This window comes from Ischnura elegans, chromosome 4 (genome assembly GCF_921293095.1).
Source record: "Ischnura elegans chromosome 4, ioIscEleg1.1, whole genome shotgun sequence".
Taxonomy (NCBI): domain Eukaryota; kingdom Metazoa; phylum Arthropoda; class Insecta; order Odonata; family Coenagrionidae; genus Ischnura; species Ischnura elegans.
The window spans coordinates 31,433,649-31,460,044 of record NC_060249.1 but is presented as its reverse complement, the minus strand read 5'-3'; the positions used below and the strand labels follow the sequence as shown (position 1 = coordinate 31,460,044).

Below are 26,396 nucleotides of genomic sequence, written 5' to 3'. Positions count from 1 at the left end.
GAGAAAGTATGGTACCAAGTGGACAGTACTATACTGTCATATCTTGGATGTCTAATTATATTAATGCTTAATTTTCGAAGAAAGTGATTCCGCGCGATTAGTTGCAATACTGAAGAGACTCAGTTGCTTCAAAAACTAGAATATTTAGTGTTTTAAAAATGTAAATTTTACATGAGTATATTATGTACCTTAGCCAAATAAAAATTGTTTTCATTTATTTAATCGTCATTTTACATCCAATTACAATGAATTTAGCTCTGTACTTCAGCTAATTGGAATATGTTTGTTCTCTCGCAGGTGATAAAGGCGTGCTACTTGATAGGTGCCACTGCAGCTTACAAGGACCTGCTGCTTACATGTGAGTAATTCTTATTGTTAGTATGAAATTTTGGCTAAAACTGTCCAGTTTAGTCCCGTTTATTTTGCTTAAAATTTCATAATGATCGCCACAGAGGTTTATAGTATTACATTAGAAATAATATTTCAAGTTTGTGAAAACTGAGATTTTTAAAAATGATTTTAGTGATTTAGCTAATACTGAGAGGGTCTTTTCAAAGTATCTTTGTTCTGTACGTAATGCAATTTGATGCTATGATTTAGTGATGAAGGATGATCTATGTTAAGACAGAAGTAATTTCCGGATAGAAAAGGCGATAATTTGCAGACGATAAAATTACAAATTGCCTTGTATGGGAAATTAATACATGCCTCGCGAGCCATAACCACGTTGCTAATAATTTTGTGGCAAACTTTATGCTTACCAACATATTAGAACTAAATAGATAAGGATTTTTGCTTTCGTATCTCATTCTCGTACCCTTCATTAACGTTGCTTCTTGATGATTTCCGGCTGCTGTCCGTTTTAGCTTTCTGGTCGAGTGAAATCAACAGCTGCGTATTGTTAATGTCATTTAGAATGGAGGCTAAAGCAGCACTCTCTTGTACCCCATTCGTAATGAAGCCATTTCCAGTCGTACACTGATTGATTTGCACATCACACTCGAAATGAATGTATCAGAGATATGCGAACGAAGATAAAAAAAATACGCCCTAAAGGGACAGGAGTAGGAACATCGTAATTATGACCGAACTAAGCGGCTCATTTTTCAAAAAAATTCTTCTTTTCGGCAAGAAATGTATATATATGTATCTATTCCTCCTTTCGCTTCCTGTGATTAACTGTTCGCACATTTCCGGCCGTTTTTTTTTTTTTTTACCCCCTTATCGACTACATCCGTTGTAAGAAAAGTGCTCGGAAAGTAAGATATTCGCGGGTTGAGGCGAGACTCAGGCCCGGGTCGAGTCGGCCGGTGGAGTGGGCGATGTTGAGCGAAAAGTTGTGGGCTCGGAGGGGAAGGGGTCCCCTTAATCTTTTCCAGAGACAAAGGGGGCTCTTATTCTTCTTCTTCTTTCCCTGCAGAATCTGGGTGGGAGTCCGTTTCCGCAGTTTTCAAAAGCGTGCCATGGTTGCTGAAAAAAATGTTCCGATAACGGGGACGGACTACTCGGGGTTTTCGTCGCGCTTCTTCGCGTCTATCGTCAATTCTATTTAGGTCTTGAAAAAAACAACGTTGCTTGGTTGCGTTGATGCGTGATTATTCTTCCCATTTCGTTTGCCGAGAGTGCTTTTTTAGACAATATCAAGTTCAAAGCCACGATTATGTGTACATTCCGCTGAAGTAAAATGACAAAAATATTTGTTTGTACACAACTGCCTACTTGGCTGAGGAGGAAAATTTTTCTTTGGTTTAGTCTGAACAACAGCACTCCTATTGGTATGAAAACATTCTTTTTTTTCTATCTTTCTTCAAATTTCCCATAAATATAATCGTAAGTTAATACCTACTGGTTGTTAATAATGCGGTAATTATGTAATGTTTTTATTTTGTTATGTGTGCAATTGTATCATACTCTTCTCGACAATTGTGTTTTTAATCAAATACTTATCCTAACTTATTGAGATGTGGATTAAAAAGTAGCGAGTAGTAGAGAAAAATAGTAGAAAAAATGGCTGCGAAGTAGAGATATATATATTTTGTGATATGCATTAATTCATTACTTTTTTCAAGTATTGGAAAATGACTGAGAAGTGATGTCTTGCAGGACGAATCTAGAAACAGAAGATAATTTATTATGCTACTTTTTATGGAGAATTTAATGCTGGCATTCCCCGTCAATTCGCCTTATTAGCGAAGGTTCAAATTATTATTTAGCCAAAAGTAGTCGTTTTCATCTTTACCTTGTCCAACATGTCCATTTTTATATAATAAGGGTGTGTTAAACTGTTTTTCTTTCTGACAATGCCGTATGCGATTTAAGTTTAGGACCTACATTTTTGTTCTTTAAGTGATCATATTAGACTACCATTTTTTGCGATTTTGGTATCCTATTTCCTTTATTCTTTTACCGACGGGAAAAGATGATCAAATGATTCAGGTTTGATGCTTCAGTCTCATTGAAAATGATCGGGATATTGTAAACGTTGATGAGTATGAGATTGGTCTTGATAATCGTATAAATGGCGGAATGCTTTCAAACTGCCCCTGGAATGGTGATAGTTAAACTAGCGATAGTATTCTGTAACTTGTCTGTAGGTATTTTGGTTAATATTTCTTGTGATGTTATTCTTTCTTGTGATGATATACTTGATAATTGATAATATATTACTTGTCTTGCAAACTAAATCGCTCCCAGCTTTTTAGTGTTATTATATGGTTTGAAATAATATCAATGTTTGATTTTACCAGGGCCCGATAGTCATATTGCCGATCACAAATTACATGTTAGCACAGGATAATTGTTGATATATTACTTGTCTGGATAATGATTCATTGAAAAGCAGGAAAGCAAAAATAATTTCCACTTTTACACAGCAGCTTCTCCTCATGGATTCCGAAAGGACTAACCGCCTCACATGTGTGCTAAGACGCAAGCTCTCCATTTCGTCTCGCCCTCCACAGTTTTAATCAAGTTTCGCGAAACTGCAGACGGAAGTGAAAGGGCAGGACAAAATGAGATCTTCGGGAGGGCCGAAGGAAAAAATCTCTTGGCATTTTTCGCGAGCGTGACAAGTGAAGACTGCTGTGCTAAGCGCGGCGAATAAAAAAAAAGCCAGGGTGTGAGAGTCGGGTGGTTTTCGAGTTGTTGGTTTTTCTAGAAGGTTAAGAGGGAATGAGGAAGAGTCTTGGAGGAAGGCAGGGCCGGCTTAAGGGTCGGGCGACTGCCCGGGGCGACGTGGCGACCAAACGCTCGTACAGGAGAAATAATTTTTGTTCACCGAAATGTTATATTTCGTGTGCAACTTTCTTGTGTAAATTTATTTTTATTAACTTTAAAGGTTTAAGCTATAGTCTATCCATACACGGAAGGCGGGTAAGAGATAACGGCACCAGATCTGATCGAGCAGACCCCGGCTATTGTTGGGCGGACCTCGGGATCGCGGCTAGAGTTGCTCTCAAATGGTGCCTTCATCTCTTACCCGCCTTCCGTGTTTGGACAGACTATAACGCAAAAATATTATCTGCATGTATTGTAGTTGTACGAACGACACTGAATGTGATGAGAATGCGTTTTGCTAGGCCAGTGATCTACTGTTTCTAGCTAGCTAGGACGATTCCCGTGGGAGATTGCCTAGATTTTTTTAATTGGGGAAGTATTCCATAATAAACCCCCCCGGTTGGGGGGCCAACACAACATTTCGCAGTTTTCGCGGGTAAGAACTTTGCCTTGTAGTCGGCCCTGAAGGAAGGGAAGTGGTGAGTGTGAGGAGAGCAGTGAGACAAGGAAGTTGGAAGGAAAGAGTCGGAGAAAGAGCGAGATAAAGATCTTCATTTGGGAGAAAGTGGGATCTGGCTCTCGCCTGGAGTCTAAACAAACCGGCAAGTCAGTGACGGAGGGATGATATCAGATGCCTCTGGTGGTGGGAGGGAAATTCGGACGACGCCAACTCCGTGTGGGAGATAGGTTGGGGCGGAAAATGATAAATGGAATGCTAAGTGTGTCCTCTTGCCTTTCATGGTCTCGGTAATCGGGAAGGTCGAGTGTGTTCCGCACAAATTTCGCGAAGGAATCCGAATGAATAGAGCTAAATTGTGTTCTTCCCTGAATGGGAGTGAAGGCTACTCAGTTTTCTATTCAGTCATTCGCACTAGTGACGTAGCATTTATTTATGCATTTAGCGCCTCTATTTGATGCGAGTTATTCTGGAGGAAAACGTTCTAAAGTATTTCTTCGATCATATTGAATCGGCTGGTATTAACTTAGGAAAATGTAGTGCATTCACCAACTTTTCCTCATAACTTTGAAGAGATCTAAAACTCTTTTGTTACCCGTTCGCAGTAATTTGAAGAAATGAATTTTTTTTTTTAACTCACGCTGTCTTTACAGTTGCTGAGTTAGCGACATAAGCTTCAGCTCCAAAAGACAGAACAGCTATAGTTGAACTTCGTCGCGTCGAGGTAAATGGAATATTCATTCCTGTTGTTTGAATGAAAATCTTTAACACACCCTCCATTTATTTGGTCGTATATTTAATGTCTTCAAGCATTATAGAATAATACTGCGAACTTATTTGAAGAAAAGAATCAAGTCAACTTAAATTTTACTCTCAGCGTAGGTTAATGCACTAACTAGTTAATCCCATATGTCTGAAAATTTGTGGTATATTTTGTATGCATTCTCGGATAATTAAAGAAGTTCTATATAATGACAATCATTTTTTTAGTATTGAGGTAGTTCCCACTTAAACGAGATTGTCTTGTATTTATTTTTTAAATGGAATGGTTTCTTAATTTTGCCCATCATCGCTTGCATTCGATTCATTATACTCAAAAGAGCTTCTTTAAAATGCTTTTTGAGTCAATATCTGAAGGTTACCTACCACACCACTCATTGTGAAGCTTGAAGTGTCGGCAGGGAGAAGTCGATGCTTGTAAAACCGCTGCGCGTTGTGCTCGCTCGGAATTGGGGAATTGGCTTTTGGGCGGGGGCGGGTTCGGCTGGCATGGACAGAAGGGGCACCTGTTGATGATGTCAGATGGCGAGGGTGTTGGCCGTGGGGAGGGGGTGGGGGAGTGGAGGGGAGGCCGAGAGGGGGCGGGAAGCGAGACGCCAGCGGGAATGGTAGGGGACGGGGGTGTCTTTCACGCCTCGGTTTCTGTGGAACAGAATGAAACGGATGCCTCTCCGTATGTATGGCTGGATTGAATAAGACAATAATCAGGGTTCCCGCTCAACCGTGAAAACCTTAAAACCGTGAATAAGCCGTGGATTTCGTCTACCGTGAAAAAGAAACTGGAAAAAGCCGTGAATTTCGTCATAAAACTTAAAAAATTATCTCAAACTTGATGGTAGAACTACGATTGACGGATCAAAAGAAAAATCGATGTGTCGATCATTTTTCATGGTCAGCCACGCGCACACACTGTCCACGCATTTATCTCCACACGTGTATACGAAGCGCAATTATTGGTCCGTGTAGCCATGACGACACAGCCTGTGATTGGAAGACCGGTAACCAAACTGTTCATTAACCCTGGCGAGAAATCAGACACTTCTTAACTTCCCTACCACCCTGCTCCCTCCATTTTCCCACTCATACCCTTTTAGCCGGGCCTGAATTTTGCGAACGATAGGTGACGTCATATAGCACTTTCATTGCTGCGTTTGCATTCGCTGCGTCTGTCGCGGTTTTTAGTTAACGTGCGGCCGGTGATTGGTGCGTCATCAATATTTCTGTCCAAAATGGCTCATGAACAGACCGTGAAAACCCGGAAAAAAACGTGAATTCTATAATTTAGTCGGAGTGGGAACCCTGATAATGGTGGAAGGAAGGGGACTGCATGGGAGATGTTCATTCCCGTCTGAGAAATAAAAAATTTGGAGTGGAAATTGGGGAGAAAAATTAGGTGATTGTCGGAAAAATACTCCGGAGAAGCAGCAGGAGCAAACCATAGTTGAATGCGCGGAACGTTGCAACGATTGAGCGGAGAGGTTTGACGCTGTTTTCCCCATCCGATCTCAAACTTCACGCATTTTTGCTTTTCTTCTCTTTTACATACTCGCAAAATTCTGTGCTGTGGTCAATGTGTTCTCATTGGTATCGGGATGTGTAAACCCGCTCGGACTAGTAATTATGCCTTAAAATTTCTACAGTATCAAGGTGAAGCATAAAAGCAAAATTTACCAAATAAAAAAGTAGAAAAAATACGTATTTTTCCGTTTAGCCGTTTTCCGTGGTCGACCGTCCGCTCTGCCTTCTAGATCGTTTCAGAGGCGACAATAAGGCGGACAAGTTCCAAAACAGCAGGCATGTGAAGGGTCACCGACGTGGATGCGACGTTACACACTAGGGGACTGAATGGAGGATGCCAATTCCATCCTATAGAATGCTAATTGCTGTTGCCATTGCGGTTGCATTTTAATCTATTTTCAAAAATGTCCGCGGCGCGGTGATGAGTGCAATGCGATCCGATTTCTTTCTAGTAATTTGCAGAAAAGTATTTTTAATTGCGAGGAATATCGTTGAAAATTTATAAATTTGATAGATCACATCATCATGTGTATAAATTTTGGTAAATACCCCTAATTATATCTTGATTCCTCTTGAAACTCGGATCAATTTGTCCGTCAACGACACGAGATGAAACTTTTGTAGACCCAGGAATAGAAGGATCAAAAACTTTGCTATTTCCACATAGTAATTTATACGGGTCTCAATAAATTACTAAGTGGAAATAGCAAAGTTGTCGATCCTTCTATTCCTGCGATTATGGATTTCCACCAAGTTACGCCCGCTACTATTAACTTTTGTAAGCCCATTTAAATACAAGGTGATTGATATCGACTTGAGGATCCTCTCTTGTAATATTCGTGGTACAATCGTTTGCAGAGGCGACAATAAGGCGGGCAAGTTCCGAAACAGCGGGCATTTTAAGGTTCACAGGCGTGGATGCGAAGTTACACAGCTGGCCCCGGGGATAAGCAAAGCCCCACGAAGTTCCGCGATAGGGTCGGAAGATTCGCCTGCTGGTCTTTTTGGAGGGGCAAATGTTTTCGAGATTACGCCTCTGGGGTCGCCGGTGATCTGCGGAGGAATCGCGAGGGAAACAGAGCCGCTCTGGAATCAACCTCGAAATGACGTGAGCCACATCGTCAGCTAAAAAGAAGGAACTGGCGTTTGCCTCGCTAATGAATTGGGAGATAAGGTTCTGGGAAGAGTTGAGGAGATATCCTGGGCTGCAGAATCTCTGGGCTTGTCGAGGGATTGATAACGCGTGGTCGACGTGATGCCAGCAGTTTCAAGATTTGAGACGGTCCTCAACTCTGCTTGTACATGCTATCTCCATTCCTTCAGTCAATAGTATTGCTGCTTTTGTTTAAAGACAGTATATCTATTTAAACTAAATCCTGCAAAGCCTTTTAGTGCTATCGTACAAATTATTGAAAAAAGATCAATCTTTGATTCTACCAAGCCCTGAGAGTCGCATTACCGATCACGAATTATCTTATTGGGTCCCTAGGAAATGTTTGTACCTTTTTAATGGTAGGGCGGCATTATCAAAATATTCTGTGGAGTGTGCCTTTTTAGTTGCATTTATTTTTTTACTGTGATTTATAGTTGATAGTGAGAAAAATGCATTGAAAATGGAAAACGACGTAAAATCAAAATTTGAAATCATTTGCAGAGATAATCACACCTACATTAAAATGTTTATCCTTATATCCTCCCGTTAAAGATTTTATTTTTACTGATTTTATAATATTTAAGACTCATAATTTGGGGAAATTAGGCACTTACGTAACATCTCGGAGGAAAATATCCCTTTCTCCCTCCACCTATTGCATTTAACAGGGCCACGTTTCGGCGTAATTTACTTGGCTTACCTATTGCTTAATGAACAACAGCGATTGATAGATTTTCGACAGTCAATTTTCATTTGGCGTCGAAATTTATTTTCGATTTCCTTGATATGCACAACAAAAATTTACGTTGCGGAACTCCGTCGATAAGGTTAACGTAAATGTAGTGTTTTCTGTACCTTTCCAACGATTTGATCGATGGGTTTTTGTCTTTAATAGAAAAATCCTCCGAAATCGTTGGCGCATTATCGGCTGATGCCGGGTTTCGCTAGTTAGTGGACCCTTTCCGTTTCTATAGCGGTAAGGTTTTTACCCCGTCGCTTCCCTTCCAACCCTGTACCTATCCCAGAGGCGTCGACGGGCTCCTGTCGCGGCGGCGCCTCTTTCCTTGTTCCTTCCCATCCAAACCCCTCCCCGGGAGCGCGGGTGTATAAGTCTCTGACTTGGTTCCCGGCCCCGGTGTGTTGTATCCTTCGAAGGACCCACCTAGGAGTCCTGATCTCTCTGTTGTCTCTACAAGATGTGTGCGTTGTATTTGAGATCATAGGAGTGGGAGAAGGCAGAAACTTGGACTGTGAAAGTCAGATGTTAGGATAGGAAGGAAAGGACGAAGGTACCGGGGAGTGTGCTTTGTGATCTTTCGGTCGAGAAAAGACGGGGGTGCGAAAATTTCGAAACTCCGGAGATAGCTTCATTTGAAAAAAAAAAAAAAAGGAAACCGAACATCTGTCGACGAACGGGAAGTATTCTCCTACAACATTTCCAACCCTATTGTGTCTCTTTTTTATTTCTTTTTCATCTTCTTCCCTCGCACCGCAATTATGCGAGACAATTTTGTTATTTTTTTTATTCGTACCAACCGAAAGAGTCGCACATTCCCCATTCCGTCTCAGCTTCCTCATCCATCCGCCGCGTCGCCAGCAGTCCGCTCTTTTCCCTCCACGCATGTGTCGCGAAATAATCCCCTCTATTCGCTAATCCCCTTCCGTTCATTCTCCGCATTTTAATCCTCGCTGTGGAAGCCACCCACCCCATCGCGAACTGGGTGAGTGTTATAATATCTTCCATCCCACTCCTGTTCTGTCCTCGCACCGAGATCGGTTGCTCTAACCTCCGCCTCCTCTCTCTGCCGCGCGCTAAGGATTTAAGATGGGCGTCGCGGTTTGCGGCTACGTGCTCCAATAACTGTTCGCGAATGAGCTATGCCCTGCGCTCAAGAGACTCTCCTACCGGAGGCCTCTTAGCGAGTGTACCGGATTAGGTGCAAGGGAATCTTTCCCTTGCTGTAGCGGTAACTCCTCCCGCGAAGAGTGTGGTTTCATCTTTTAAGCCCCTACCTCCGACCCAATGCTTATCTTTCGTGTGTTGTTTCGCGCAGAACTGCTTTTTGCAATTTTCGCAAAGGGAAATAGTTTTATCTGGTCGCCAGAAGCTTTTCTGAATGGTTACTAATATAAATTGCATGCTCTTTAAGCTTTTGTGGGACTTATCATCCGGATTTAGTTTTTTTGGATTTGGATTTGCTGAATTCTGTAAAGTCAGCCTTATGATAATTTTCAGTTCTGAGAGTTTTTAATTACGAATCTTCATGGAAAATGGTTTTGTATGGTTAGTGAGACGCTTTCAGTTTCGTATTTCAAATGTGAGGTTTCATTACCATTGTTGGATGCATGAATCAGGAATAAATTCGTTGAGTTGACCTAATTTTCTCAAAGCCTGGAGATGAGTACAGACGAAACATTTAAAATTTTACAACGCCTTCAACGCAAAGCGTAGAATATATCATTTTCCTGCTGTAACCGCAGCTGAATCATCTCCTATTTGGAAATAATATTTAACTTAAGATGCCGTTTTGATGCTGGAGAAGTCTACATTCCGTTATGGCAATATCCCATTATCAGTGACACTCACATCAGTTCATCATAAATACAATTACTTGTCATCGGTTAGCACTTCTGTATTTGTTCAATGAAGTTCTCTTTTTTTGCAAAAAATATATCCAACAATACATCATTTAGGCCTTCATTCTAATTCAGTACTGTAAAAACTGGCCTTTGGTTCTAATTTTTATGCGTAGGTCACAAAATAATATTTTTGGCAGTTTAAAATTGAACATTGTATTTTCAAGCGTGAATTAGGTCATGATATGCAAAAATTTGGCATTAATTAATCTCAGTGTTGTAATTTTCTCCTTTTAACGATGCAATGCCTGTATTCTCGTTTTCCTGATAATTATATAAGCCGATTTTGGGCTAATTTTACTTTTCTTGGTTTAGTTTCATCCTCTGTTTGGCCGATGCATATAAAATTTAATTTTATGTAGCAGCTGCGGCATGTTGGAGGAAAAATCTCACCACCCAAGTTTGTTTTATCCCGGCTTCTGGTGGACTAAATGTGTTCCCTTCGGATCTTTCCGCCGAATCTCCATTTCTGTAAAAATGGTTCGCACGCCAGCCACCTCGACCGCAGAGCCGACTTTCCGTAGCGCCCACATTCTAATTAAACTGTTGACGTTTTATGGATGTGTCGAATATTTTTATGACTCGTGAAGGCTGTATATTTTAGCGGAGCAACAACCCATAGTTCCCAACCGAAGGGGGAGAAAAATATCTTAAATGCTCCATTCCGCCCTGACCGGAGATAACATTTATCTCCAGGCTTTTTATGTATTGCCCATTACCGAAATTATTATGGAACATAAGCGCCTGTGTGCCCACGCTATTATGGAATCTGTACATTCTAATGAGCCAGGACTAATGTCTATGTCACCGTGGATAAAAACGTGTTGAACGTGTCGCACGATCGAAACTAATGAGACTTAATGCATTTTAGTTACCTTCTACCTTTTTTTATCGGCTACGATTACTTCTGGGAAATTGAACTTAAAGTATTGAAGGCCCGGCAAATATTTTTTTCTATATCTTTTCGCACTCAACGTCTTGTTTATAAAACAATCGTATTTTATGTATAATTCTGTACCTGCTGGATGTGAATAAAGAGCAGATGATATGGATGCATTACCATTTTCTCTTGCCGGAAATTGGCTTGAAAAACAATTTTTAGACGACTTGAACTTATAAAATTGTCGCCCTACGCTTTATTTTGCTTAACTTTGTTCCTGGTTTTGCAGGGGTGCCCTGCCTCATACTTTCAAAACAATCGCATTTTACGACTCGGTATATGATGGATGGCTGGCTATTAATTGCCATTTTCTCCGGAAATTAAATCGAGAATCAAATATTTGTGAGAACAGTAGCGGTTACAGAAAAAAATTCATAAACTCAAAACAAAAAGGGGGGGCCCAAAAAATATCTTGAGCCACCTTTACTTTTTTCGTGATGACAAATAATAAAGTCACGTGATAAGTTTAAGAAAGTTTTACTGATAATAAACCGATAATACGCATTTACAAGACAATGCCATCGTATAATATAAAAAAAGTTCAAAACAATTGTGGTTCTACAATGTTTGGCAATTCAGGCGGCTCCGCAAGGGGGGGAGGGGGCTCGCGCGCCCCCCATACGTATCCACCTCTGATTGTGAGTAAGAGTCAATTCTGAAGCAATTTAGAAAAAAAAATGTTCGAGTCTTCCGTGTTTCAAGTATAAACTTCTGCGAGTCGTGAGAAAAAGATTAAGAGGAAACGTTTACATTGAACGGCTTGGAAATAAATCTCCTTCGAGGAAAATAAGAAAAGGAGGAAAGCATGCGAGTCTTATGTTTTGGTTAGGCAGCGTTCCAAATCATCAGTCATTAACGCGGTCTACTTCATTTCCCTCGGGAGGTACTAACAACGCTTTCAAAATCCTCCATCTGTCATCTTGGAACCATCTTCAACATATAGGTTATTACGCCAATTACCTCAGCTGGGGTTTTGTCTCCAACGCTGAAAATTTTTAGTACTGCGCGATCAACTATTAAAAAATACATGGCTTATATACAACGCTTCTTTATTGCTGAAGATGTAACAGTGTTACATTCGTTATACTTCTTCAGAGGTGAGATCCTGAGTTGTCTCCAATTTAAGGTTCTATTACGCCCGTGTTGGATAATACTTAGGATTTGTACACTGTTATTGCTCAGTTAAGGTTCTGCGACATTGAAAAGAGAATCAGTTTTTGGCCTGATATATCGTGTTGGAGATATTTTAGTGAAGATTGGATACGACTGAGAAGTATTACGTACTCTTGACTTTCGTATTTTGACCCATCCAAATTACCAAATGGAGCAATGATTTTCTTCGTTCTCAATTCTATTAAAAAAATTATGATTTAAGGTGTCAAACAATAAAATGGGTATTTTGATTTAGCTAATCAGGAATTCCGCATTTATAATTTACTCGTAATATTGTCAGTAACAGGATATCGGGCCTTGTAAGTTTTTTTTAACCATAATGGTGAAGCTGGACACCGCTTTGCTTTCCAGAGCACTCAATTCTTATGCAAACTTCACGCACATAAAAGTCTCGAAATTTTGTGCTCTGTGTCCTTTAAGCAGGCTTACTCAGGGAATTCTAGTTCTTTGTTTTATACTTGACGGTTTTGTGTTCACTGAACTCATTACAATGGGATGTAAATTTCTAATCCCTGAGTTAAACTTAATCTTTGGAAGGATTTCTGACCACCACAGAGCTTCATAAATCTGCTTGGAAATTCATGCCTCTTTGGACATTTGTCTCCGATAGTGAATAAGATTCGGATTCTGTTACAATTTGGTGTACCAACCATTGTAATCTTACAGAGTTGAGTAATCATTGCAAAGAGTACTACATCCGCATTTGAATTATTCACGTTTTCCAATTCAAACGCATGATAGGAGGTACTTCCCGCGAGGCCATTATAGCTTCAGCTAATCTTGTGCACGGGATACAGCTATCATCATTCCTTAGTGAAGAGATATGTGGTTGTGTACCGTCAATACTTCGATGAAATTAATTCTCTTTGCATCGACATACCTGACAATGATGCGATAGCAGCTGCTTGGAGCGAAATGCCTCCGACTCCTCACCGTGTGGTTTTTTGAGGCATTATCATATCGGTGACAACTACGGTGGGGAGTGGGATTTTGGAAGGAGCAAAGTAGATACAAAGGATATATCGGAGTTAGTGTGGGATAGGACCCCACACGTTAAGAATCGGGAAAAGGGCGAGAAACCCTTTATGACGTTCCTCTGTGCTCCAAAGGACGACCCTTGAAGGTGGGCGAGAGGTGTGAAAAATGCCGAATGGTACCTGGAGACGGGAATGAAAGAAGATATGGTATTGTGGCATTCAAACGATCCATTTGAGCCTTCCCGTCTGATATTGCTTCACCTTGTGGTGAGTGGATGGATCAGGCAACACTTTTCTTGAATGTTACACTTCCAAAGTGCGAAGACGTTATTGCTTGAAAGATGGTCTTCAGATTAGTCGTGGGGGTCAATAAATAGCAGTCGATGAAAGGGTGCTTGGATTGTAAAATGTTTAACAGGAATATATGCTGCCGTCAAAGCTGCAGGGTGGACAACGACTATAAAAAAATTAAATGACAACGGCGTGGTTTTCACTCTTGTTTCGGCGTAATTCTCGTCTTCAGAAGCATATATATGTCTTTGACTAGACTCTTGTCTATGCATTTCCCACCGCCTCCTACGTTTAAGTGTCATAAAAGGAAGAAGGCTGTCAAAACTGACCTGGAGGCTGTACGTTTGAGGTTGATACTATGACTGCAATGCTTATGCTCCCAATCGAGTTTCTGTCTTGTGCTCAATATACATTTTATAACAAATACAAGTATGTCGTTATGTAAATCCTCGTAATTTCTATTAATTAGAAGTTTTTTGTCGTAGAAAAAGAAGGAAATTCGTATTGCAAATAATGAAGGAGCGTTTCGCCTGAGACTGGTAAAAGCATGCATTCTAATGATAAGCTGTTACTGCAGGATGACAATTTGAAATTAAAGGTGGTTTAATTATGTAAACCACGCGGGATTTGCAATTACGCAGTAAAACTCTTTCAAAGTTTCGTTTCGTTGTTTCAATATTTTGACGACGCAACATTTCAAAAGAATAGTAGCACCCCAAGTTAAGTCGGCAGAGGAACTCGCAACGAATCCTAAGCGTAAAAGAAAACGCATGGAAATCGGGACGAATGATTCTTATAAGCTTTCCTCACCAATACATTTTCGATACTTTTCCTGATTTTTATTTTCAATTTTTAAGATCGTGTGGTAAGCAGTGGAGTTTGGCTCCGCGTTCGACTGATTGCTATCTTTGTTTGGGTAAGGTGAATAGCTACCGTTTAACCGTATTTATGTTTTCCTCGAAAAATTCCAAAATATTTTTTGCTCGTGCCTCGCTCCGTTGAGGAAACAAAGAACCCCTTGGCATTCCAAAAATTCCAATCTTTTGTTTACATAGGGTTTAAGAGTTGGGTCGGCGGGAAGGGTTGACTAATTTCCTTTACCTCTGTTTCCTTTTTTTCCGTGGTGTTGCCACAATAGCGAAGGACAGGATAATAAACAAACCGTGGAATAATAGCCTCGTGCTAAGAGCCAAAATGTGTTTCTACGGTATTTCCGAGTAATATAAAATCCTCAATTTGGAAAAAAACATTTTCCTCAAAAAAATAGGATGCATTTTATATTTTACAAACAATGACTTGTAAACAAGTGAATACCTTTCGAATATGAAAATCCCTTGAACGCCTAAAAATAAATATAATCTCAAGCGTATTCCGGGTGTGAAAAACTACAAACCATAGTTTCCTCCGAAATGGAAAATACAGAAGCCATCGTAAAACCACGAGATAACTTTTTATATATTTCCAGCACCACTGCTTTCCAAATTAAATTGTTATTTGCGATAATTATTAGTTTTCAAACCACGATGGCTTCCGGTTAGCTACACTATCAATCTTCCTCCATAGTTTGGTCTGTTTACATGAAAATTTACGAGGAGGGAGCTGTTTTCTTTTCGTAAAATTTTCTGTTTGGGCTGCAAATGGATGCTTTATAGCCGCCAAGTCATAATAACTCGTCGGCTCGAAGTTTTTACTTTATTTCATTGAATCAAACTCTTTGAATAGACTATTCATGATAATTTCATAAAGTATAGCCACAGTAGAGTTGCCGAAATTCATTTTGCCTCCATTTCCGGTACTTGTTGCATGTAGCGAGTTTAATTTTACGCCATCACGCGCATGGGTGCAAAGTTAATTACATAAAAGGATAAATTTCGAATTATATCCTTGGTGTAAATTGCTTTTTATTCTTGGTGTAAAAAAAACTAAACTTGGTTTATATGAAATTAGTGACATTACAGAAGCATCCTATTTTTCTTCGTTACCTTTCATGCAGCATAGATCTCGTACCCTACATTTTAAAGGATTAAATAAAGAAAGCATTTAGCGTTTTGTTTCAACTAATTCTGTTTATCCACCCATTGCATCGCGTAGATGTTATAAACTATACAGTATTGTGTCACGGAAAAACTGACATTGTAAGGGATTAAATAGGGTTAGCTTTTCGCCGCATTTTGTTTCAACTAAATTCAAATGTTTTAAATAAAAGTATTTGTAAATTTTACATATGATTTTACTAACGACAAGTTTCGTCGCTGTACGACATCGTCAGGTGTCACTCGAAATTTACAGTTTTAAATTTAAAATGAAGCAATTTCACCAATTCGCGCCTCCAACCATCAAATTCAACTACACCTATTTATCCTAATTTTTGTTCCATCCACCCATTACATCGCCTAAGCGTCATAAAACGTAAAGTATTGTATCACGGAAAAACTAACAATGCAAGGCTTGCGTCGGTTTTTAAAGCGTCGAAATGGCGCTAACTTGACAAGTCCGGGGAACTACCGCTGGCACCTGTTAGAGGAGCAGACAAACGTCTTCTGATGGTGCGAGATCAAGGGGGACAGGAATCCGAGGCGTGATGGAAGAACAGGAGGCCGAGGGTTTGTGTTGTGAGGGGGTCGGAGGGGAGAGGTGGCGTGCTTGTATGACGTGGGGAAGGGGAGGAATTTCGAGTTGGCCTTCGGACGAAAAAAATGCTTTACTGCCTCGGAGTGGACTGGGTCGCCTTTTCTCTTCCCGCCCGCTCCCGGAGTTGCGGGGGTGTTTGCGCTTCTGGGCGGCCACCACCATGGAGACGGGCCTTCGTTCGTGGGGGAGGTGGGACTTATACTTACGTGGTTGATATGAGAAGGACTCGTGTAAGGACGCTTGGTTTTTGACACATCCTTACGCAGTGGCGGATACATATGGGGGTTGGATACATATGGGGGTTGGATGCATATGGAGGCTCCCCCGCCTTGAGGGGCCGACCAATATGTCGAGCATTACAGAACAACAATGGTAACTTTTTTATAATAAGATGGCATTGTCTTGTGCACAATAATATACATCGATGGCTAAGTTCTAACAACACGTATCTCAAAATCTAGCCGGTCTGAGTTAATACTGCTAATATTATTAATAAAAAATAAAATTCAAGCAAAAACATCTCTTTGTTTGCAAATGCGTGCTTCTTTTTCAGTTCTACCTATTTTTGGTTTTTAATTTAAATTACAATTATATACAATTAAAAAAATAAGTCGTTTTTTTGCTCTCCTGAAAAGTTGCCTTTCTTGAGATATGTGTTGTTAGAACTTAGCCATCGATATGTGTATAATCAGTCTAAAAACTTTCTTTAACGCGTGTGACTTGATTATTTTTTATAACGATAAAAGTAAAGGTAGCTCAGGATATCTTTTGCGCCCCCCGCCTTGAGTTTTTCCTGTATCCGCCACTGTCCCTACGGGCTATTGTGATAAAATTCCGACTCGTTGAACGCGAATCTATTGGTACGTTGGAAATGGGCTTGTATGAGTTCGTCCAATCTTATCCGTAATCACAATTAATCTATGAAGGTTCTATATATTGTATATAAATATTCACCTTAATTTTATCCTATCTTATTCATCTCCGTAGAAATATTCATCTTTGTAAATGTCCATAATTAGTGATTAGTGGAGAGGTGTCTGAAAAGTGCGGACGAGCTCCGCGCGAGTTCGTATGGTCATGGTTTTACTGGCCTCCGAGAGGATAAATCTTCTCCTGTTAAACCGAAGTGCACGAGTTCGAGTCCCGCCTAGTTATCCAGAGTATGGCTGGTTTTAAATGTTTTGTTTAGTGTTTTGTAACGGTCCTGTATTAAATTGGTTGTAATTGTGGGCACCTATGAGCAATAAAGGAAATGTTACTATTATAAAGATATTCCTGGACAAGATTGAAGACCGATCCAAATAGGAAATACAAGGGTGTCTTCATTTTCAAACTGTTATCACAATTGCAATAAAAAAAGTTGGACTCGCTCATTCTTACTTTATTCGCGTGTTCGGCAGCATTATTCTAATCCGTAGGGATGATCCAAATCTACTCCAAAATGAAATTTAGCCATTCAATCCTCGTTACACTGCATATATTCTTTTTAGTAAGAATACTTTTAGTAATTCCCGAAAAAAATTAGTTGTAATAGTTAAAAAAATTACAATCCAGTTCAATGAATAGGGATGTATCAGGAAATATTCGTGGAAGGAAAATTCATTTTTAATTTGTAGATGTTCATCATTTGTGAATAAATATTTCTGATCCGTTATATCTCACTGGAAGTACGCAAATGAGATCAGTGTAGTCTTCTTTCTAAGTTACTTACTCATTTGCTCGTTTGGAAAAAAAATTAAAGTTAAACTCAGCAAAAACACTGATAATATGAGTTGTTAAGTACGTTATAAATGAGATCGTTCATCTTAACCTCCAAATATAACCAGCCATATCGTAAACAAATTTTTTTCAAACCGATCTTCAGAGCAACCTTTCCAATTTCTTGGCTCCCACAGTGATGTCTGGACGTATAAAATCATTCCGGCGCGTTTACTTAATTATATTTATTAAAAAAAACACGCAACTGGCCTGCGAAAAGTCATCAGTCCCTTCCCCCCCCCCCCCCCAACTCTCGAGTTTTTTTTTGTCGTACCTTTTTGGCGATTAAAATTACGCCCCCCCCCCTAACCCTTTCAGTTAATTTTCTCTCAAAATGGACGAAGGCTGGACACCCACAGTGTGAAATGTGTCCAGCTGGGTGGGTGGGTGAGACGAATGGAAATCTGAAAAAAATGAGTGTGATACACACACTCTTCCCCGCCTCTAATGCCCTGCCGCTTTACGTGATGCCGGGATCTGGGAAATAAACGTAGGGAAGTGGAATGGGGAGAGAAAATTTTTTTCGGCGAAGATGGTTTGGGGGGAGTAAAGGTAGATAGGTGGGTATATAAAGTTGTCGGAATTTATTCGTGGAAAAAAAGGGGGAGAGAGTTGTATTAAATAGAGGGGTTATTCGGTTCCCCTTTTAGTCTTGCTTTTTGGAGCTCTTGGTGTTTTTTAGTGGATGGCTCTAGAGGGTGGTGGAATACCGGGGCTAATGAAAACATTGGCTGTAGCTTGGAGGAGTCCGGGGCTGGTGTTCACCGGTTGTAAATAATTCATTCGCTTTGAAAATTCTTTCTTTCTTTCCTACGTCTTTTTTTCCCAGTTAGTTTCTCTTCTTTTCGCATTGGCGAGCAGAATGGCGAGGAAGGAGAGGTGAAAAAAAACTGTTGGAAAAGGCGTGGGAAGAGGTGTAAAATACTTCTTGCTATTTTGAAAATCAGGACGAATAACGACTGAATTCGTTCGGTTAATCAAAGTTCACAAATACTCAGATATTTTATACTTTCACGACTGTAAGACCCAACGTTGACTAGCCACATGGACTACAGTAAATTGAGATATGAAGTGAAACACTTTGCTTTTTCCACATTAAAAAAAATTTATTACACTAGAGTCGACATGTTTCGCTTTCGGAATCTTGATAATGCTGCAGTGCAGCAAAACATGTCGACTCCAGTGCAATAATTTTTTTTTTTAATGTGGAAAGTGCCAAGTGTTTCACTTCATATCTCATAATGGATCTCCACAAAGTATCTGCCTCATCCATCCAATTCACAGTAAATTGGCAATATTGCTGCATGTGGTCATTTAAAATCAAATATAATTCTTGAAAGAGCTAGATCAGCATGATTTTAAATTGTGTCATTTTTAGAAGTTCGGATCCCAAATGTGGATGAAATTCGTTGCTTTTAAATTGGGGAGATGAAATTTCATTACTGAAATTCAATTGTCATTTTAAAAGTCCTTCAGTTATCAAATATCTTCCAAAATTTAAATTATGTACATTTGTGCTAAAAGCTACAAAATCACGATTAATTTAATTTTGGGTAGTGGTTCAAGACATTGGAGGATATAATATTTTATAAGTATCCTAACTATTGAGTATTCACCATTCTATATAGCTAACTACTTCTAAATTATGTAATTGCTATGAAGATTCTCTAGCTTTTCTCCTCCTATACTCTTCACGCACTTTCCGCATTTTCGACCAGCCTGGGGAGGTAGTAGCAGTCAGGAGGAACGAGCGATAAAGGAGTGTGGGGATCACGGGAGGGAGGAAAGCAAAGGAAAAATAAACGAGCAGAGTTTTATGAGTGCGTGTTTTGTTTGGCGAACTCGAAAAATCGCTTCTCCCTATCTCCCCGTCCTTTTTACAAGGTTTCCCTACCTTTTCGACCAAGAATTTTCGTTTTTATATTTTTATTATCTTTTCCTCCTCGACTGCCGGTTTGATATCCCTCCCGCTCCGCGTCTCACGGGTAGGGGGAGGTGATGACCAAATACTGCAGACCCGCCCGGCCATGGAATTCTGATCCGAAGAACCTTAATGGAATCGGAAGAGTGAGGAGGAACTACCCGCTTTGGCAGCTCTCTCCCTCAATTCTTCCCGATAAGGGAAGAGGAAAGGGCGGGCGATTTATGATTTGCCGCGTTCCGTCTCGTATAGGAAGCATTATAATTTCTTCATCTCCGCCATCAGTTTCCCAGGGCGTTAATTGTTTCAGATTCTATCGGGGGGGGGGGGGGGGGGGGGGGAAATTCTCAACGCCGTATGGGTGTGGATATTATGACGGCGTGCTAGCTTTGAGACGGTCTCGCTGAAAAAAAAGGAAGGAAATCAGGATCTCTTTGGTATCGGGAAATTTATTCATTCCGTCGTTAAAATGTAATTCGGAGCACCGGATATACATTCGTTTTTCCGCCTGCTGATTTTTCTTCAAATCTGCATTTTATGCGTTTATTTCCATTATCCATCTCTCTCCATTTACGTCGTAAATGCTTTGAGTATTCGATCATCAGGTCTGGAGGTTTTTAGTTAAAGATGGAAGGATCTCTTCCAGTCAAAATGTTTATACGGTCTTATTAGAACTATTGGATATTCCTATTTCCATTGATTGGGTCGTTTGATATTGGACATTAGCATATTTTATCGATCGATTATTCCCAGTTCGCTGCCAAAGTTTAACATTTCCAATTAGGTTTTCTTAAACATCTGTTTTGATTAAATTCTATTGAATTTCATGCAAAACGTTAAACTTCTAGTGGGAGGCGAGAAAATGTTGTGTATGGAATTATAGCTTGCGTAATTTTAAAAACCGCCCGATTCAATTTTATTTTATGAGCGGTTAAAAAGCTTTAGATACAGTTCCTATTCCCCTGCCAGAGATTTTCAGTGGCATTTATTTTAATTGACTCCATTAACCTTTTCATGATATATCTCGTTAACAAGCATTTTGTGGATTGGGCCGTCCATCTTTTTGTTTCTGTCGCCGAAAACCGCTCCTTTATTTCCTCGTTGGAATCACGCCGCGTCCTCCCGGAGTCACACACACTCCCGGCTTAAAAATGACTCACAAGAGGCACGACGACGCAGGGATGAGTCGTTTTGCTTCGTACGAATCTCACCCCACCCGGAACCACCCTATTCCACAATGGCCTACAAACAAGCACCCTACCACACTCCCTCGTCCGTCACCCCTTCCTGAAAACGTAGCAACAACGCCCGCACCGCACCACACACACTGGCCCGGGAAGAGGAAATTCATTTTAAAAAAATAAATAGAAATCTGGATGACTCGCAGCTGCAGGGCCCACTCACTAAAAACCCTCGCTAGCTCGGTGGAGTCCATTATGGGTCGGGAGGTGGGTGGGTGGGGGGGGACAGATTGGTTGGAGAGCGGGGGCTGTGTTGCAGTCACGTGCATTTAAGGAAGGAAGGGATGAATTTGGGACGGATTACTGGGTGTAGAAGGGTGGAAAAATATGGGGACGAGGGGGCGTTTCAATGGTTCCGAGGTGGAAGTAAGTTTTTCGTTGTGGCGGTGGACTATCTACAGTGAAACGCGTAGATATCTATCGATAGTTTGGGTTCGAGCCATCGATAATTGTTGGCACCTCATTTTATGATGGATTTAATTATAATCATCTCGATATTAAAGCATTAATCGATGCACCGGTATCGTCCTAGTATTTACATCTTACTATGTGTTTCATTATGATTGGATCTTTGTGAAAGTATCGTTAAATCGGAGTATTGATGTGGCTGTGGGTATTATGATCGTCGTCTTCCAACTTTTACGACAGTAAGGATAATTTAAGAAAAAAATTTAGGAACTAGGTTTTGAATCGCGGCAAATTATGTGCTAAGGAGCGTTCAGCATCACGCTAGAGATTTGTTTCTCGCAGTTCCAGGGAGTTAGCAGTATGCAGGAAGAAAGTGAGAACAGTAGACAAATATTTACAAAATCGTATCTAATTTATTCTTAATTCTTTTTGTAGTTTCGAAGATTTTCGTGGAGTTGACCAGATGATCTCTGCATTCTCTTCGGTCGACATTGCAGTCAGCGAAACTGTTGTCGCTAAAACCCAACGGACGCGGTGAAAACCCGAAGAGAATGCAGAGATCATCTTAATTCTTTTTTTATTAGAATGGTAGTCGCATTACGTCGAGGATGGTGGAATAGAAGCATTCAAGTCTTCAAGATGCGCCTTCAACAGAATAACTAACCGTAAGACTTGCCTAACATAGTCCCGGTAATTACTGTCATAGGAGGGTTCGTTGTTTTCGATGGATCACAAAATTTGAATCTAGTGCGGTAAGATGGATTTAGGAAAAAGCGGAAGAGATTAAGGAAATTTAGCCTGACATTGGTGAGGTAATGGTGTTCGTTCAGGGAGAGGCACAGGAAGTATTGAGTCAGCAATCAGTTCCGCCAGCTGTTCCCCTCAGCACACACAATCGAATAAAATCTTAACGTATTCATACAAAAACCAATGCTCTTATGGAGAGGAAGAGGGTTCAATTTTGTCCAATACATAGGCTAAGGGTAGTGTTATCATCAAATCTGTTAAAACGTGAACAACATCATTTTCACAAATGTATTTTAAGTGAGGATTCTGGTGTTATGTCGTGATAATGTTTTGGTTGGATTTCGAATTTTACTACGCAACTTATTTTTGTGTGGTAAGGATGAATTTGTATTGTGCAGATTTATTGCATTAGCAATGCGTTATAAATTATTGAAAGATACGTTGGTAAGAAAGGATATATTTTTATGATACTGATAGTGTCAGGCATAATATAGTGTTAGGTATCAAGTATTCAACCGGACGTTGGTAGAAATTATCTTCTAATTGGTTTATGAAATATGTTTCCTTTGCCTCAGTTAAAATGCCTTTTATAAATTGAAGTCAGCGTATTTTACGATATTACATGCCCTGGAGGTACCAAAGCCTCAAAAATGATATCCTGGCTTGCGAATTAAAATTCAATATCGTATATCGGATATACTACTTAATCCATACCTACAGTTTGCCTCAAGATGAATTTTTATATTGCAAATTTATGCCATTTATCAATGCAGTTATCAATTCTTCAATGACACGTTGGTATGAAAGTAAAATATTTTATGATACCAATTGATTCAATCATAATACAGTGTTCAATATCAATACAAGTATCATGTCTTCGAAGAGTTTTCGGTAGAAATTATCTAAAAATTCATTACAAAAAGGTAATCAATATCTTTTCCACAGTTAAAATACTATTTCTAAATCAAAGCCACCATACAGTGCGATACTGCATGTCCTGGGGGTACCAAAACCTCAAAAAGTTTGTACTGGCTTGAGAAATAAAATTCACTCTCTTATAGCGGATGCACTGAATCCACACTTACAGTTCACCACATTGTCTTACGTTAACCTTTTCGGGATCTCCATATGGCTTTAGTAGAGGAACCGCCCATCAAGTGCATCAAGTGAAGACTGAAAAAAAAACCCTCGACTGAATGTAGTCAAAGGGCTGAGCGATCGTCAATTCAGAGACTGAAATGGTATTCTTACATTTTCTCCCGCCGACATAAACTCCTCGCGTTAAAATATTCCTCATTTACGATCACGGTCGCTCGATTTGAAACGGAGAAATCCGCAGTTGGCAACTGGAGACGTGTTTCATGAGAATCTCGTTCGCTCGACTCGTGGTCGCCATTAAATCATAAATTCCTCCCCCTTGTATCTGGAAACACACCTTTGATGCTCATAACGTGGAAAATATTGCGAGGAATTTTAATTTGAGCAAGGAAAAGGTGTTTCACGCCACTAAATCATGTTATTTTCCTCATTCCTAGAAATATAACTCCTGTTTATTGTGTCAATAAATACCGTTTGGCATGTAAAAGCGAGCGCCTCAAGAGTCTAATGGAAATTTTATGTTTTCGTGGGGGTCAAGATAATCCATCATAAATACTTTGACGTTCCTCGGACTTTGATGTCCTCGATAGTGCAGTGGTAAAAATGTCGCTCTTTTGGGTTTACCGCGGTCGCCATTTATGCGAAATTGCCATAACTGCTGATTTTTAAGCAAAGCAGTTGGAATCAATTTAATGGTTTCATTTAAAAAAAATTAATTGAAATTATCATTGGGAGAGCATTTACTTCTATGCTCAGCTTTCGTTCAAAAGTTTGCCTTAGTTTGTCCCCCTATCCATTTGCTCGCTTAAATCATCACCTAATGAATTGAGGTTTGACCAGGTGCTACGTTAACGGTGAAACTGGTCGTAAAATGTGGGTGAGACTCTTAAGGAGAGTCAAGGAGTCAAACAATTTAATTTTGTCTTACATGAAAACGCTTCTTCGGTTTGCTGTTGGGGACGTTTGTAGACAATTTGATGAAAAAGGAAGGCTGATTTAATATTGTTGTTGGCTCTGCTGACTTTAACCGATCGAATTATAAAATTATAACAAGTGCAGTCAAGGATGCGTGGTTATGAAGATGAAACGGAGGAGAGGACCGAAATGCATGTAGTAAAGATATAGGTTATAATTGGTGTAATATCGTCCAAAATGTTTCATGAAGACTAATTTCCGATGTTCGTGGCCCTCAAATTGTTGCTAGTAAGGCATTTGTAGTTATTTAAATACTTAATTTTTTATGGCAGATGTAGCAATATGTCAAATGTATCTGATTAATGTAAATATAATTTAATGAGTGAGTCAATCATTATTACAGACAACCTAAGATTAACTTAGCATTAACGTTTCTTTCTCCATATGGGGCCAAAGATATTAACTCTACTGCCCGCTGAAATAAGAAAAGTATATTGCTCAAATAAAAAGTCAAAACTTTGCAAAGACTGACCTTTTTCTCAAGAAAAATTTGAATATTTCATTGTATCAATACATGTGTAATAATTGCTTTGTTTATTTTTGTGAAATTTGCTGGTGGCTCAATTCCGGTCTTATGGCCTTGGAGACCGCCAAATGCTCCCACTCCTTTGCTGTTACCAGTTTGTACAGTCAAAATTTTTGGAGTAAATAAATTATTATTATTATTAGGTAGATATTATCGTGAGGTCCAGGAGAGAATGGTTGGAAACAGTGTGACGCATGTTTAAGATCGCCGAGGAACCGATACAAAAAGAAAGACAGGAAGGAACATTACAGTTTACTGCCAGTGTGGCAGGGGAGGAGGGGTGTCTTAAGGGTCGGGAGAGGAGGAGAGGGGAGGGGGAAATTAGCAGCAAGAGAGAGTGAAGGGTAAGATGGTTTTTTGGAATCGATCCGGGGGCGGGAAATCCGGAGACGGGACAAGGGGGGGTTTTGTGTCTGGCCCCCCAATAAAAGCGGAGCCTCCGTGACGTAACAAGGGCGGACGCGGATGACGGCGGGACGGAAAGTTTCAGGATTAAGGGAAGAGCAGCCACTTGTGCGTAGCAGACAGAGAGGCCAGTGTTTAGCCTCCCAAATGGTCCTTCTCGGTCCCATTGTGACCCAATATTTCACCCCAGCCATTGTCTCTCTCTTCCAAAGCTTCCATTTTTCTCGGTCACCGTCCCCATGACTGGGATGGTACCAAGAGACGAGTCGCTTCGCTGCTTTGACTGAGTTTTCAATGATGACAATTGATTGATGAATCGATGAGATTAGGCTTTAGGTTTTCCCAGGAGAGCAGTATGAAAATTATGTAGATAATCCTTTTTTTATTTGGGCTAGGAGTTAGTGTGACTAGTCGTTTCGTCATATGTAATGACCCAATTTGTGAAGAAATAAATTTATTCGTTCTTTTTCTTATGGTCATCCAAATGGCCTCTAAAATCACGTTACAAATCACAAAAATTTAATCTGGTAGAAAAGCATAACAGCCAATTTGGTATTACTAATGCGTAGGACCGGTTCTGGAACCACGTACACACTGACAGCAGATGTGAGAACAGTTATGAGCAGTGACATATAGTTCAAAGCAAATTTACCTAGCGATTAAAGTAAGGCAACTCTTGAAATCATTCTCTTTTAAGTAAATTAGTGACAGTTTTATTAATTGACCTTTCTCATGAACATATATGTGAGCCAGAGTTCCTTGAGAATTTATTGCATTGGTTATTTTATGATACTGGTCACCATTAAGACGACACAATTTCCGTCGCATGAAACAGTGACTAGTTTGCCTTAAAATGAAATTCATGTATATAGGTAAATGCGATGTAAAATAGGGAATAATATTTACGGATTGTTATTTTTCTTGTAGATAATTCGTGTTCAGAGACGCATACGGAAGACTGAAATGTGGCTGTCCGCTCTCAAAAACTAGTAGACATCTACATTTCAAGGTATGTCTTCTCTTTGCTTTGTCAAACCAAAAAATTATATATTTTCTTAATCCGCCAATTGTATAAACTAGCTTTGAACGACGCTCTTCTCTTTCCAGTTTTATTTTTCGGAATAGAAGGATTGTTTTATTCGCCAGCCTGACTTGAAAATGCGGTCCATGGCAGATTTCTCCAGAACTGAGATCTTAATGTACTTGCGAAGAATATCATCTTCGTCTTTTTTCGACTTAATGCGCATCTTTAAAGTGCTTCCTCGGAGATTTTCTCGGCAGAAAGTTCTCCTCCGTTAACGACGGCATTTCACGGAAACGTTTCTTCAAATATCCCCGCGTATCCTTTCGCCGAACGAACATCATTTGCCCATTTACGACGGCGTCTTGTCAAAGCGAATATTGGTGGCGGGCAATGCAAGGGTTTTCGAACGAAATTCCGCGTCACTTTCACGCGAGCCATCGTTCGGGGCGGGGCTATTCAT

The 26,396-nt window shown here is 40.0% G+C and overlaps 1 protein-coding gene across 5 annotated transcripts in view; it reads left to right on the top strand.

Moving 5' to 3' along the window:
- Nucleotides 1–26,396, top strand: part of LOC124157229 (zinc finger protein castor homolog 1-like) — a 399,561-nt gene that overhangs the window by 80,492 nt on the left and 292,673 nt on the right. For all 5 annotated transcript variants that reach the window (XM_046531785.1, XM_046531788.1, XM_046531783.1 and 2 more), the window contains exon 2: nt 298–358. The gene's annotated coding sequence lies outside the window, so the exon portion shown is untranslated. The remainder of the gene's footprint in view (nt 1–297; nt 359–26,396) is intronic.